Below are 14,789 nucleotides of genomic sequence, written 5' to 3' on the forward strand. Positions count from 1 at the left end.
TTTTGCATAGGTTTAGTTATCATGCTTTGCCAATCTTAATATCCTTTTCATCGAATGTTCTTCGAGATATGATGATAAGATCTTTTGAGTATGTTTATTTTGTGATCTAGTCTTTCTTTGCTACATTAGTGGTTCTACGCATTTTGCAATGAAGAACCATTAAGTCAACAGACATGTGATCTACCCAAGTTCAGTGAAGAACTCTTTAACATAAACAACCCTGTTTTATTGCTTCTTAGGCAATAAGTACTTTTACTTCAACTGTATAGGTTTCTAGTGATGATTTGGTTTGGATTTACTTATCCAAGCAGTTCACGGATATGTGAAAGACTTTCCAGCTGTATCTTAGAACATAGAAATTATTATTTTAATTTCCCACGCAACAACTCTAGTCTCCAATCCATGTTGTCATTTCGAAACACGATGCTCTTTAGCTCGTCCTTGTCAATGGTTAACTCCAAAGGAATCTTGCTTGATCCTTTGCCAGTGTTTATGCGTGTAGCATCAATATTTAGCATATCTTTATTTCCTTGAATCAAAAACTATTCCTATGTACTTTTTCAAGTACCATAAGTTTTTCTTGATCTCAATCTAGTTGATCTTCACTTAGATCAATAGAGATTGGTATATGTTCGTCATGCCTAAAGCCATACGATACATTTTTGGCGATCATCATATTATATCATACATGATAAATTCTTTGCAGAATAATTCTCAATTGAATTCTATTCATGTAACTTTAGCTCATTCAATTTCAGTAGATACTGAATCCAGCTAAATTCTTTGATATATAATATAGGTTAAGAATCTATTCAGATCCTTTGATGTTTAACTTAGTAAATGCTTATATATAGTTCAAACATTCTTTACTTAGTGTGAGGGGGTCGAAAAAGCACGAGGCTAATACGTGACCTCGTCCCTCGTGGGTGTGACGTTTCTTTTTGTCAAATCAAGTGTAATTGGATTTCATGTGAGTTTACACCCAATTGACTAGTAATATAGGAGTCGCCATTCAGTTTTTAACGACAATGAGAAAAACTGACAAAACCCGGTTATCGTGACATAAAGGGAGTGCAATTATGTTTGACTACGACGGCCGTAGGTTCCCTTGTGATCCCTGGTGTGGGGATCTCTAAACATACACCCGCAAGGTAGAGATTGAGGGTTCGGGGGACTGTAACTACCGAGAGGAGTACTCGCTCTTCGATAACTCCAGAGGCAGGATATCCTTGCTAGCTCAGCATAAATAATTGAAGGGACATGCGTTAACTATTAAACTAATCTGAGTTGATTTTAACAATATGCAACATATAATACTAGATCGATCGCGATTATGTGATTTAGATTGTTTTAAGGGACCTAGCATGATAATCCAATTTCCCAACATATTATCTTTATTAGGCGTGATAGAACAATCAGATTTGATTAGTTTAACAGTTTATAAAAAGGGCGAGGAAAGCAATTAAACCATAGAAAAGGGACACATTACGACGCACCCTTGAGAGGTGCGTCACGGTTCTCAAAAAACTAACCACTTTGACTTTGCTATTTCTCCTTTTATTTAACGAATCTCAAATTACGGGACAGGATACGTTCTGTTCGATTTTTGGATCAATTGCGACAGAACGTGTGATCAGTTTCGCAGCGTGAGGCTTAGGCTTAGGGGTTTAGAGTCAATACTCAGAATAATAATTGTGTGTTGTCTTTTTCACGTCGAACTTGGGGCCATATTTATAGAAAAGAGTTCGTGGAAAGATAGAATTGTAGAACTCTAATCCACGAGGAATCAGGAAAGAACACGTCCCAAGTATTTTCAGCGCCCAGGGCTGGGCGTCAAAGATTTCGGCGCCCAGCTCTGGGCGTTGAAAATAGGATCCAGGCAATTTCAGCGCCCAGTGCTGGGCGTTGAAATTGATGTTTGGGCCGTTTCTTTGTCAGATTCAGACTCTTAGAATCCGAAGTGTATGAGACTTAATCGAGTCTTTTAGTGCGTATTAATTTTATGACGGGATGCGTCTGGGCCCATTACGAACTCTAGGCTCGTTAGGATTTTAATTAATACGTAACTCTTATTTTTGAATCGTATTAGGAACAGGATTCTCTCGCAATTTCTATCTCATTTAGGATTTATGTTGGAGTGCAACACCTAGTTCTGACAGGTTTCTATCTTTTATGACTTGCCACTTTTAACAACTACCCATTACGGTAGTTACTATTTTTAGCATGTTTCCATAAATAGCAAGTTTCTATAAATAGCAGGTTTCGGGTGAAATGAAAAGGGTGATTGAGATTCGTTATTTTATAGGAGATGCGTTGCCAAGTGGAGATTTATGTTCTCATCATCGAACCTTCCCTTTCGGGAATGGGGACAAAAGTAGGTGTCTACAGTTAGCCCCACTTTGATTGAGTCTCGGGATGAGACGATGGTCAAAGTACTGGACGGAGTGCGTCACACAAGCCATAGTGTAGGTGACTTGTTTTGCGAGGGTCTCACAAGCCCGCGAGTGATAACATTTGACTTAAGGGTCATCACTTGAAGTGTCGACATATCCCTCACGTGTCATTGGGATTTGTCAACGGATAGTATAGAAACTCCCTCACTTTGTCATTGGAAGTATCTAAAGAGGCGTAGAAACTCCCTCACTTTGTCATTGGGAGTAGCTACAGATGCGTAGAAACTCCCTCACTTTGTCATTGGGAGTAGCTACAGATGTTTTCGAAATCAAAGCTATAAAGTGTAATTGGGCCTGGCCAAGCCCAATCACGAGGTAAAAATGTTTTTTTAAAGATTATCATTTTCAGGGTTAGCTAAACGAGAAAACCCCCTTGTTTTTATGGGACGTAAAACGAAGGAACATCCAGCACATCGTTCTTTTTTGGAAAAACGGAAAACCAATCCTTTAATTTTTGGAAAAACGGAAAACCAATCCTTTAATTTTTGGAAAAAGGGAAAACCGATCACATCGTTCTTTTTTGGAAAAACGGAAAACCAATCCTTTAACACATCGTTCTTTTTTGGAAAAACGGAAAACCAATCCTTTAATTTTTGGAAAAAGGGAGAACCGATCCTTTAATTTTTGGAAAAAGGGAAAACCAGAAAAAGTTATCGCTGCAGCGACTAAGGACCTGCGCGGTTAGTGACGCAGACCCCGCCGGCTAAAGATGGCGAGCCTGTCCGCTAAGGGTGGACACCCCGTCCGATAGAAGTGGACGAATCTGTTTTTGAAATTTGAAAATAAGGACCTACGCGGTTTGTGACGTAGACCCCGCCGACTAAAGATGGCGAACCTGTCCGCTAAGGGTGGACACCCCGTCCGATAGAAGTGGACGAATCTATTTTGAAATTTGTTTGTGTTTTTTGAAAATAAGGACCTACGTGGTTTGTGACATAGACCCCGCCGGCTGAAGATGGCGAGCTTGTTTTAAATTTGAAGACTTTATTTTTCGAAAACTGAGGACCTGCGCGGCTAGTGACGCAGACCCCGCCCGCTGAAGGTGGGCGAGCCCTGTCCGCTAAGGGTGGACACCCCGCTCGCTGGAGGTGAGCGAACATGAATTCGTCTTTTTGATTTGGGATTCGCGTGCCGCGGTCTTGCCTGATTGAGGTGGACAAGTCCCTATTTCATTTTTTCTCTTGTGATTTCTCTTGAGAATTTCTTTTTATTCATTCTTGTAGGAGCGAATTCTTTCGAGGGATGCTCGGACTTAGTTGCAACCTGAATGTGGGTTGACAACGTGCTTAGACGGACCATTGTCTCGTGGTCATCATCTTTCATGGTTTTGAGCTAGTCTTTATGGCTCAATTTTTCCACTACTTGGGTCCTTGATTAGGGGACTATGTATAAGTATCAACGACGACCTTTGTCTTGAGGTCATAATCCGGTTTTATCTTTTGAGGTTATCCAAACACGGGACTTCGTACAGTGTAGTATGGGAATATTGTTTTAACTTTGCACACTTTCTTTTGAAATATATATTTTCTTTCGAGCCCCCAAGCACTCGTGCTTGACGGTCATTTCTTGTCAAAGAGGTTCCTTGGGGATACGCATTCTGTAATGTCCTTGATCGTGTTTGGGATTGTGCTCGTAAATGCGAGCGATCTTTGTAGTGGTGTGCTACTCTTAACAAAGCCGTGAGGTGCGACTTTCAGTAAAGAAATCGGCAATTTTCAAGTCGAATGAATATGACAGGGCCCTATAGAAGTCAGAGCTGTTTGTTTTTGGGCCTGGGATCATTTTCGGCGCCCATGCCTGGGCGTTAAAGATATCGGCGCCCAGCGCTGGGCGCTGAAAATAATTTCTGGAGAGGTTTCTTGATGACACAATTGGCCTCTTGTTCGTTCGTTTTCCTTTTCTTTTTCTTTTGAACGCGTTCGTAAATGTTCGATACTTAGAAAAGATGATATGTATGTGCGAACGAGCGTTCATAGAATGGCCGTTGTGTGCGGTCCATTAATCAGTTTGTTTGAATCATTTTTTTTTTGAGCAATGACTGATTTTGAATAGTTTGTTTAGAAGCTTGATAGGGTTCAGGCCCATTCACGAGGTGGGCTCAAACATCGTGCCCTTTCGTTTGTTCAAACATTTGCTTCGAGATTTTTTTTTATTTTGCTATGGTTGTTTCGTAGCTTGGAGCCCCCAAGTATGCATGTTGGGATGCTTCCTTTTGGCGTACGATTTTTGTAGGTTCTTTCGAGAAAGATGCACTGGGGTTCCGCTCGTGTAGGTGCGAGCTATCCCTTTCGTGGTAGGTAATATTTTGCTACCTTTAATCCTTAATGTAGAAGTCGTGTGGCTTGCATTTTGAATTTGGGCGATAAGTAGTCTTTGCCTCTTTTACACATGCTCTTTGGTCGTGCCCGCATTAGTGCAATATGCCTTACTCTCTTTTTTTTTTTTAGACTTGTACCGTGGGATGGTTGAACTTATGGTGCGACGTAGGCTTGTGTGGCCTATCCGCATGTATTAGAACATTTCTCCAGGTGTTGGGATATCATTATTATTTTTGCATTGGAGCACATCATCACGCCTCGTTCATGTGCTCGAACAAGTGTAGCACCTTCTATGTGGGCGTGCACGGTTTATTACTTCGTTCGATGCGAGGATTCATAGGTGTTTCTTTCTTATTTTTATATCCGGGCAAAACTTGGCTAGCAGAAAGATTCAGCGCCCAGGCTGGGGCGTTAAAGATATCGGCGCCCAGCTCTGGGCGTTGAAAATGATTTCTGGGTATATTTTGACAGTTCTTATCCTTGATTTGTTTTCTTTCGCTTTTTCTTTGGAACGAGGTAGACTGTGTAACGGGCGCTTGCAGGGCGAGCGTTATGTGCAGTAGTTTGATCGGAGTTTTGGTGACTCACGATTTTCAGTTACCCTTGTTAGTGGGGTGACTTTATATATTCTAAGTAGTGCTTAGAATTTGGGAGGGGTTGTAGCCATTCTAAGGTCCGTTTTACATGATTAAAGCTTAAGATGGTGTCCCTATGACGTGTGTATAGCATTAGCGTCGAGAATTTACGATAAAATCGTCATTTCGAGTATTTTTAGAGTGTTTTTCTCAAGCCCCCAATTGTAGCTACGGGATTGGCTTGGTGCTATAATGCCTTGCATACGTTTTTATGCATTCATGGTGACATAGATCATGAATAGTTTGAACCAGATTCGTTTAGTGCGAGGTACGTTCGAGTAGTGATCTGCTACTTCTCTTGTAAATGTCGTATTGTGCGACATTGCCATGGTCAAGGTAGTCACATGTTGAAGTGTGCCTTGACCAAAAACTAGGTGCCTTTCTTTACCCATAATCATATCTAGAAATATCTTTGACTCACTTGCAAAATGCATACTTAGATTAAACCAATGACACTTTATTATGTTCGAAGAAGTCTTTGAAAATTATTTGAAATCCGAGTCCTATTGTGTACAATCCGAGGTGTCCTAAGTAGGTTGACTTATAGAAGGTTTCGTACAGGATTACATGAGTGAATCAAAATACTGTTACGATTTTTGGAATGCTGTCTAAGGATTTGTTGGAAGCCAGGGTGCAGGCGTCAAGATATACTTGTGCCCGTTTGGCATATGCTTTAGGCTTTTAAGGCCATCTTTTCCAGAATTGCGGGAATATAAACCGTTTTCAAATTGACTTAGATTTACTTGGTGTATGTCTGCACGAAAGGTCAAGGTATACTTAGTTCTTTCCCTAGCTCTTTCATTTCAATTTTTTAGCACCCCCAGTTGCTATTATGTCTTCCCATTAATGATGCTTTTAGATTTTGATTTTAGATGCCCGTGTCATATGTCTGAGTAGGGTGAGCCTTGGTTAAGTGCCAAGTCCTATTGACAATGTCTGATTTTTTTTCAAACGGATTTGGAAGCATTTGAATTACCATGAACGGGTGCCCTGAGTTCGAGGGAACGATGGGGCGATGCCGTAGAACAATCCTCTTTATTGCGAGCTTACTGCCTTTACTACTTGTTGGCGATTATGACTGTGTCTAGTGGTGAAAGAAGGTCTTTAAGGTAAGTTAGTTCGCTTTAGGGAGGGTCAAGTCGAGTACTTTAGAGGTCATGGACGCTTGCGCTAGCCCCCATTCAATTGAGGCAAAGCGATCTTTTGAGTCTTGGCTAAGTGCCTAGGAGTGTGAGTGCTCCTTCTAGCAAGGGTACGTGCCCTTATTATTTTTCGATGTGTGCTCGTTTTGGCATCTTGATGACTTGGATTCTTCCTTTGACTTTAAATTTTTCTTTCGGCTTGGATTGCAAGTAATTAAATTTTAATAAGGGACTCTATTTCTTATTCTTGTTATTCTATAGGCTCTAACATTTTTGCAAATTGGTTGGACCGAATCATGGATTGCCTACGTATCCGCCTTAAATAGATTTAATTTGGAATCAGGTCTTGCGTAGTTCTTAGCCTAGAAAATGGTTTCTTAGAATGCTGATTTTAAACAAGTACGTTCGAGTGGAATCGTAATGTTTGAAATAGGGTGAAATAAGTGAAGTTTATTATTATTTTAATCTGCTGCTTTGCCATAAGCCAAAATTTTGTTTTATTTTTTTTAAGTACATGTATTTGCACAAAAATCTTTTCATGTGTTTTTTTGGTACGTATATCTGAATACGTGTTGTACCCCTCCAAGTGTTCGTTATTTTTCCGTGTATGTGCGGATAAAATGACGAGCACTTCTGAACAAAATTTGGCGAGCAGAGAGAATCAGCGCCCAGGCAGGGGCGTTAAAGATTTCGGCGCCCAGCACTGGGCGCTGAAAATGGTTTCTGGGCGGATCCTTTTTTGGTGCGCTAAATGCTTCTTTTTCTTTTTAGACTAACTTTAGAGGCGCTTTGCAAAGTTTCTTTTTTTATTATTTATTTTGTACTTTTCATTTGTCTTCATTTTTTATTCGTGACTCAAGACGGTTTGAAAGATGGGTTGAATGCGATAGGATAATTTGTACGGGTATTGGTCAAGCATGAGGATTACATCAACCAAGGCCAATGAATATCATGGGGACGGCTCAAGGGTATATCAACAGGATGTATCCAAACAAGTTATATGGTCATTATGCTAATGGTGGTGTAAGAGCAGGTTTGGGCTTTGGAAATAATGGGTATGACACACGTGTCAATGGCCGTACGTGGTTTGCAGTTGACAACAAGTTCAAGAACAAGAGTCGAGGTAATGGTTTCTTGGGTTATGGCAATGAGAACATGGATGGGTTAAATGAGCTGAACAGGGGCCCCAGAGCGAAGGTGTCTAAGAACATAAGGATTGGAAAGGGTAGACATCGTAGAACCTTATGTAGTTTTTGTGGCATGATTTGGATTGGTTGACTCAATTCTTTCCCTTCGTTTACTTGGGTAAATTTCGCACTTTGGGAGGTACGGGCTAAGTATTTCATAGCTCACTCTCTTCGCTCTTCGCTCTCCCTTTTCTCTTTCTATTTTCTCTTTTGTTTGGGATTTCTCCCCATTTTTTTTTTATTTGGGCTAAAAGGTAGATGGTTGTGGTCTTTGAGTCACGAGGCGAGACTGAGTGAGCCTCGTTTGGTAGGCCTATAGTGGACCTTTAACTTTAGTAGGCCTAGGGTGGACCTTTAGCTTTAGTAGGCCTAGGGTGGACTTTTAAATCATCTTACTTTGCAAGCGTATTTAGTCGTTTCTTAAAATGTGCAAATAGCGTAGATTCGAAATCTTGTTTTTACCTTATTGAAATTTAACGAAAGAATTGCATCGAAAATAACTTTTTTTCCTTCTTTTCAGACTCCAGTTTCTGGGATTGAATTGGAAGTTGTGATTTAGACTCGAACTTTCATTAATCTTTCTGATTATAACCCGTGTATGAATACAAGGAGGTGGCCTAGACTCAAAATAATGACGTGGCGTAAGCCTATAATACTTGACCAAGCAACTCTCAGACTTAGGCTAATTGGACCATAACTTCCATTGGTTGACACTTTAGATTTTAACCCTTGGGTGTTCATTTGTTATCCGCCATTTTGCTTAATGTTGGCAAGGTAGTTAGTCGGGGAGATCGAATTTTCATTTTTGCAAGACTAGAATCATTAGTGCGGCTTCCCTCTTAGTGTGTATTGCTTTACCCCGATGGTAGCCTTATGGCATGCCGATTTGGGTATTTTCATGGTTCGTCATGTTGCATTCATGGAAAATATTTTAGTCCGTACTTAGTAGTATTTCAAGGAGCGAGTGGCTCGAGAGGACTATGATAGTCGTGACCCAATGTGATCATAAGCCTTGAGGCTATTAATAATTTTTTGCCGATGGTATTGATACCTTAGGTTCACTTTGGGGGTTGTGCGACTATGGAGGAATGATTTTCAGAACGTGACTGTTTCCGTTTTGCAAATACTATAATATATTCTTTAATTGGTGAGAGAGAGTATTGAGGCCGTAGATTCTTAGCAAGGGATGACAATTACATATGGGTGCTTATTGATTTAAATGTTAGGAAGGGAGACTCAATATGGTTTAACCTTTTAACTTGCAGAACGACACCAAGCATTAGGACCGATTCCATGGATAAGACAACTAAGACTTAGGATTTAGATTGTACTTTGGCATAGCCTAGTCTAGACTCGGATTTACTTTTTTATTCGAACATTATTTTTCCTTGAAGACTCTATTTGAACATTATTTTTTGAATACCTTGCCCATGTGACATTCATAGTTATTAGCATGTTCGGTTTTGGTGCCGAGCATTGTCGTCGTAGGAGGCCTAACAACGACACAAAGAGTTATTTATTTTTATTTTTTAGTCGCTTTTAGAATCGAGTGCCTTTTCATACGCCCTTGCAGCAATTTTTACGAAAAGTTTTTTTTTTGCTACGTATATTTTTTATGCGCAGGCACCGAGGCTGCTGCGCCTGACCAAAAGGCCAGGCAGCAACTTCAGCGCCCAGCGTAGGGCGTGAGAAATTATGGCGCCCAGCCAGGGGCGTTGAAAATGCGTCCCTGGCTGGTTCTCGTTTTCTGTTTACGTTTACTTTTGTTTTTGCGACTTTAATTTTGCGTGCTTGCCTTATAACGTCCTTTACGCGTTGTGCAGCGTTTGTGGGATTCGTTACAGGCCATCCCGAGCGTCGCTTGTTTTTGTGGCGATCGTTCGGTCTTGCGGAACACGTATTTTGGTATAACTCTTTGGCCAATTGGTTTATGAATGTTTGGGCAATTTTTAAGGTCGTTGGTTTTCTAACATTGTTTGTCACACACAATCATGCATTTCGCTACACGTAACTAACATTACATCATGAGGCAATACTAATATGTCATGTAGTTTATGATAGGCTTCTATGGGTAGTATTTGCGCCTGGCTTGGTACCGCTTCTATCGCAGATCCAACACATGCCCCGGTCGAGGTAGTGCCTTCAACAGACGAATTTCTCCCAAGAGGCCAATCACGATGTAAGCCAAGGGGGCATGCACCAATGAGAGGGACCTAATGGGCGAGCGATTGGGTTTGGGACGGGTGTACTACTAGCGAAAGTGCCGAGTGGACAACATCCGAAGCGTATGCACCCCCCGGTTGGCGATGGGTATCCTTAGTCCTAACTCCCTGAGGGAGCCAAGATTCGTTATGCGGTTCTGCCCGTTCACATTAATATGCTGATTTTCAGGTCGTCCCAACTTGATGGGGAAATAAACGCGGGGTAGGATCGTTTCACCCTTCGGCTATTTTGATTACCTACAAGCACGAGTATTTCCTTCACTATCCCCAGTGGAGTCGCCACTGTGAGGGGGTCGAAAAAGCACGAGGCTAATGCGTGACCTCGTCCCTCGTGGGTGTGACGTTTCTTTTTGTCAAATCAAGTTTAATTGGATTTCCTGTGAGTTTACACCCAATTGACTAGTAATATAGGAGTCGCCATTCAGTTTTTAACGACAATGAGAAAAACTGACAAAACCCGGTTATCGTGACATAAAGGGAGTGCAATTATGTTTGACCACGACGGCCGTAGGTTCCCTTGTGATCCCTGGTGTGGGGATCTCTCAACATACACCAGCAAGGTAGAGATTGAGGGTTCGGGGACTGTAACTACCGAGAGGAGTACTCGCTCTTCGATAACTCCAGAGGCAGGATATCCTTACTAGCTCAGCATAAATAATTGAAGGGACATGCGTTAACTATTAAACTAATCTGAGTTGATTTTAACAATATGCAACATATAATACTAGATCGATCGCGATTATCTGATTTAGATTGTTTTAAGGGACCTAGCATGATAATCCAATTTCCCAACATATTATTTTTATTAGGCGCAATAGAACAATCAGATTTGATTAGTTTAACAGTTTATAAAAAGGGCGAGGAAAGCAATTAAACCATGGAAAAGGGACACATTACGACGCACCCTTGAGAGGTGCGTCATGGTTCTTAGAAAACTAACCACTTTGACTTTGCTATTTCTCCTTTTATTTAACGAATCTCAAATTACGGGACAGGATACGTTCTGTTCGATTTTTGGATCGATTGCGACATAACGCGTGATCAGTTTCGCAGCATGAGGCTTAGGCTTAGGGGTTTAGAGTCAATACTCAGAATAATAATTGTGTGTTGTCTTTTTCACGTCGAACTTGGGGCCATATTTATAGAAAAGAGTTCGTGGAAAGATAGAATTGTAGAACTCTAATCCACGAGGAATTAGGAAAGAACACGTCCCAAGTATTTTCAGCGCCCAGGGCTGGGCGTCAAAGATTTCGGCGCCCAGCTCTGGGCGTTGAAAATAGGATCCAGGCAATTTCAGCGCCCAGTGCTGGGCGTTGAAATTGATGTTTGGGCCGTTTCTTTGTCAGATTCGAACTCTTAGAATCCGGAGTGTATGAGACTTAATCGAGTCTTTTAGTGCATATTAATTTTATGACGGGATGCGTCTGGGCCCATTACGAACTCTAGGCTCGTTAGGATTTTAATTAATACATAACTCTTATTTTCGAATCGTATTAGGAACAGGATTCTCTCGCAATTTCTATCTCATTTAGGATTTATGTTGAAGTGCAACACCTAGTTCTGACAGGTTTCTATCTTTTATGACTTGCCACTTTTAACAACTACCCATTACGATAGTTACTATTTTTAGCATGTTTCCATAAATAGCAGGTTTCTATAAATAGCAGGTTTCGGGTGAAATTAAAAGGGTGATTAAGATTCGTTATTTTATAGGAGATGCGTTGCCAAGTGGAGATTTATGTTCTCATCATCGAACCTTCCCTTTCGGGAATGGGGACAAAAGTAGGTGTCTACACTTAGATTTATTCACATGGGTCGAATATCTCCAATGGAGTATTTCGTGTTTGATTTAGTAAATTATATTACTTAATCCAAAACAATATTATAAGATCTTTGTAAATAGATCTTAATACCCAGTATGTACTAATTTCGCCATGGTCCATCATTGATGAAGAGTTTCAAATCTAAGTCATTAGCATTTGAATGTTATTTCACAATAGAGAGATATGTGTGTGATACACATAGGACCAATTAAGTTTTACGTACTCCCACTAAACTTTTTATATATCTATAAGAATCATGTACATTTTATGAAACTAAAATACTTATTAGCTTCACTAAAATACAATTCTAATTCCCAATTGCTTGCTTAAATATGTACTTAGATTTCATAAGTTAGCTTTCCTTTTCAAGTATTTATTTGGATCCACAAATCCTATGACATTCCATGTACATAGTTTCTTCCAACATTTGATTGAGGGAGATGTTTTGTCATCCAATTGCCATATGTACCAATATGCAATCATTGCTTGAATTATAGACTTGAGCATTACGATTATGCTTGAGGTTTCAACACAATCCATGCCATGAATTTGCTTGTAACCTTTAGCAACTAATCTAGCTTTGTGTGTGAACACAATTCCATGTTTGATGGTTTTTATCCTTAAAACCAATTTGCAACCAATAGATGTAAATCATTCTTGCAAATCAACAAAATTTCAATTTTGTCATCAGAACATTGAGTATGTTTTTATGGCCTTTAACCAATTAAACATTAAGTCTATATATGGCCTCTAACCATTTTAGGGAATCTAGGTTTCGTCATAGATTTCTTACAAGTCCACAAACTCATTAATCTACATGATAATAGTTTGACTGTAAGTTGTAGGTTTCTTCACTATCTAATAGAAGAATCTCATAGCTTCAGTGACCTGAACTCCATGTTTCTTCACTATCTAATAGAAGAATCTCATAGTTTCAGTGACTTGAACTCTATGCCTACTTGGGTATAGAACATAAAACAATAGAATATCAATAGACACTTCAAAGTCTTTTGAATATTCTGTTCTCCTTGAAGCACTTGTAAAGTCTTCTAAGAGATGTCTATTCTTTAAAGCCACTTCTAAAGTCCTTAAAGAATACGTGTTCGGATTTTCTAAAGAACTTCGAAAAGCCTCCGGAATGTCCGTTTATGTTTGTTGTTCGCCTCGAAGACTTTCGAGGTCTATTTTCTCCCACTTGTCATTTTGGAAACGAATCTCCAAAAGGACATCATTTCGAGCAAACAAACATTATGTTCTCAAAAATTCGTGGTAGAAACAATACCCTTGTGTCTCATTTGAATAAATCACAATGAAAAATATATCTATACTTGGGCCTTAGTTTGTTGAATAACAAATACTAAGCTCCCACTGAGTTTAGCAACTCTTTAGATATATAATTATGAAAAGATATTCTGAAATTACTTTTCAATAGCTTTGACGAATTTGGTTTAGTTTGGTGGTAGTTGAGCATTTTGTTTTAGAAATTATAGGAAAAGTCTTTATGATTCATCATTGATCGAATCAAGTACTAATTGACTTCGATCATTCCAACGTAGATATTTCATATCTTATGGAGCTCGATCGTGAAATTACAACGCACAATCATTGATGATCATATTTGGTCTTAAAGTAATCATCGTCATGATCTAACCTAGATCTTTATGATTTCTTGCCAAGTGGATTTTATACTTCTGAATCTTTGAACTAGCCAAACAGATTCAAATTTATATCACTCAAATCCAGGTGAAATAATAAAGTCATAAAAATCTTTCTTTAGCTTTGAACTCTATTGTCTAGGCGTTTTAACAATATTTCATATCTTTTGTTACTTTCAACAAGTAAGACTAGCTTGTCTTGAATTGATCTAGAAATCAATCAACTTTCAAAAGTCCATAAAATAGAGCTTTTGAATGTTAACTTGTTGACATGGTGTAAGTAACAATGCCAAAGATTAGTGGAACTCAAATCAAGGGGTTGATTTGAACCTAGTAAAGTTCTTTATTGTTAAAGATTTGTTTGTTTTAATCAAGCATATTGACTCAACCCGTAAATGACCATTTCATTCAAATAAACAAACAAACATTGTTTTTGTTTTTCTTGAATGTGAGTCTTTCTGTGTTTGAAGCAGAAATTTAGGTATGCTGATTATGGAACAAAATAGCCATTAAGTTCCACCTTGAAAGGACTTAAAACAAACTAGATGACCCTACAACTAATGTAGCATTGCCATGCTTCATTTCCCACTTGTAGGCCATTAGTGTAGCCTAGCTTCTGTTGTTTGGGTTATTACCGAAGTAAGAACCTCAAGCGGTATATGATACCAAGGAAGTTTGATTGCTAGGTCACTTCTCTTTAAACATAAGCTTATAGGTAGAAACGGAATTGTAAATTCCTTTCATTTGTTCCTTTGTTTTCCTATTTCTTGTACCTTTTCTAATAGCCTTAAGAATTGAATTCTCTAGTGTTGACTTTTATACTTTGTTTAGATATATCCAATGTCATTCCAACAAAGTTCTTACCATTTATGTTGAATATTTTTGTTTCAACTAGATGATCTTACCAGAAGCTTCTAAAGTTCTCTAAGCATCGATCTATTTGAATGTCTAGGGTCTAGACTCATTCGAGAATTAAATGGAAAAATATTTTAGGTTGTTAACCATTGGTAAAGCTGAGAGTTTAAACTCAATGCTTTATGATCTCAAATCTACATTGTATTTTGAATTCACAAGCACCAATCGGTTCGCCATTCGACTTTGATACTCGAAAACAACCATAAAAGTCGCTAAAAGAAACGTACATTTTAAATTGCTCATTTTCTCTCATTTTCGTGAATCGTTCTTGGATTCACTACCAATCGAGGAAATTTACTGTTACCTTTCTAAAAGGATTTACTGCAGTGCAAGATATTTAATTATAAACAATAATTAAAACATACATTGAAGCATGCAAAGTCTAAAAATTTATCATGATTAATAACTTGAAGATTAAAACAATCATGCAATTTAAACA

Source organism: Spinacia oleracea, chromosome 3 (assembly GCF_020520425.1).
Source record: "Spinacia oleracea cultivar Varoflay chromosome 3, BTI_SOV_V1, whole genome shotgun sequence".
Lineage (NCBI taxonomy): Eukaryota > Viridiplantae > Streptophyta > Magnoliopsida > Caryophyllales > Amaranthaceae > Spinacia > Spinacia oleracea.